Source organism: Podarcis gaigeae (genome assembly GCF_964106915.1).
Source record: "Podarcis gaigeae genome assembly, chromosome: 17".
Lineage (NCBI taxonomy): Eukaryota > Metazoa > Chordata > Lepidosauria > Squamata > Lacertidae > Podarcis > Podarcis gaigeae.
The window spans coordinates 36,867,099-36,869,126 of NC_139694.1; the positions used below are offsets into that span (position 1 = coordinate 36,867,099).

At 45.6% G+C, this 2,028-nt stretch overlaps 1 long non-coding RNA gene across 1 annotated transcript in view; it reads left to right on the forward strand.

The window, feature by feature from the left end:
• Nucleotides 1-2,028, forward strand: part of LOC310835308 — a 94,140-nt gene that overhangs the window by 64,399 nt on the left and 27,713 nt on the right. The window lies entirely within an intron of this gene.

Here is a 2,028-nt window from a genome sequence, read left to right on the forward strand (position 1 = left end):
CTATTACTATTCATCCTCCAGATGAATAAACCCACAGACAGCATGCAAAAGAGAAAGGGATTCACCACCTCAGTTTCATCGTTACTGTAGATAAATGGTCTCCCTTCATAATGCAATGTAGTCTGTTATGTGACTTTATTTTACTGGGTATACATTTGTTTTTGTAACATTTCAAATAGTTTAATAAAAGTAAGACAGACAGGCAGGCAGACAAGAGCGCTCCTGTGAGTCTAAAGCAGCGGCTCTCAACCTGTGGGCCCCCAGATGTTGTTGGACTACAACTCCCATCATCCCCAAGCTCTGGCCTTGCTAGCTAGGGGTGATGGGAGTTGTAGTTCAACAACATCTTGGGACCCATAAGTTGAGTATCCACTTGGAAAGGAAGATGTCCCGTATATATTGCTCTAGCCCTGACTCTTTCCATCTGTTACTGGGGGGGGGGGGGAAGGATTCTGCCCTTGCTCTTCCTTAGTTGCAGGTGGATCATTCCCAGTGTAAAGACACAGCACAATCCCTCTCACTCAGAGGAGGGTGCCTGTTGTGTTCCTGCACGAGTCACTGCTTTGACCTTCCTTCCTTCCTTCCATTCAGTCATCTATTTCACCTGCAGGATTATGTATTGTCTCTACATGGGCTGCAAGTGGATTGTTGCTGGTGCTAAAGATGCAAAATCACCCCCTCGAAGAAGAAGAAGAAGAAGAAGAAGAGGAGGAGGAGTTTGGATTTGATATCCCGCCTTTCACTCCCCTTCAGGAGTCTCAAAGCGGCTAACATTCTCCTTTCCCTTCCTCCCCCACAACAAACACTCTGTAAGACGCGAACCCAGTTCACCAGATTACGAGACCACCGCTCTAAACCACTTCACCACACTGGCTCTGAGAACACAGAACCTATGAAACTACATTATACTGAGTCAGTGTTGTCCCTACACTGACTTGCAGTATCAGCAGCAATCCAGAGGTTCAGTTATGAGTCTTTCTCACAGCTGCCAAGGGTTGAACCCGGGACCTTCTGCACACAAAGCTCACTGAGCTATGGCCCTTCCTCCAAGATGATTTTCTGCTGCACAGCCGGCATTCGCTCCATAAGACACACACACATTTCCCCTTACTTTTTAGGAGGGAAAAAGTGAGTCTTATAGAGCAAAAAATACGGTAACTTGTAAAATACACTGATGATGATGATGATGATTAATAAATACTATATTTGTACCCTGCCCATTCGACTGGGTTCCCCAAAGACAAATACAATAGGACCAACGGCTTACCAGGGGCAGTTGTCAGAAAAAGAGAGAAAGCTGGAAGGTGTGGCATTATTTGGGAAGTGAAAACAGTCAGCAATGGTTCTGCCTACTTGTTCTCAGGTCAGGCATCCTGCTGTATAATCTCACATCTGAAGCTGCCATACAGAGTCAGGCCACAGGTCCATCCGAGCTCAATTCTGTCAAAATGGTACACTGACTAGTGTTTTAGAGTTCTCCAGGTTTCCAGACAGGAGACATTTCCAGCCCTACCTGGCAATGCAAAAGATTGAACCTTTGTCCTGCAAAACATGTGCTCTGCAAACTTGCTATAAATGTGTGTCAGACGCATGCCTTTACTTTCATAATAATAATAATAATAATAATAATAATAATAATTTATTTATACCCCGCCCATCTGGCTGGGTTTCCCCAGCCACTCTGGGCAGCTTCCAACGAATATTAAAAACAATACAGCATCAAACATTAAAAACTTCCCTAAAGAGGGAAGTTGTCTTTTAAAAGTAAAATAGTTGTTTATTGCATTGACATCTGCTGGAAGGGTGTTCCACAGGGCGGGCGCCACTACCGAGAAGGCCCTCTGCCTGGTTCCCTGTAACCTCACTTCTCACAGCAAGTGAACTGCCAGAAGGCCCTCGGACTGGACCTCAGTGTCTGGGCTGGATGATGGGGGTGGAGACGCTCCTTCAGGTATACAGGACCGAGGCCATTTAGGGCTTTAAAGGTCAGCACCAACACTTTGAATTGTGCTCGGAAACGTACTAGGA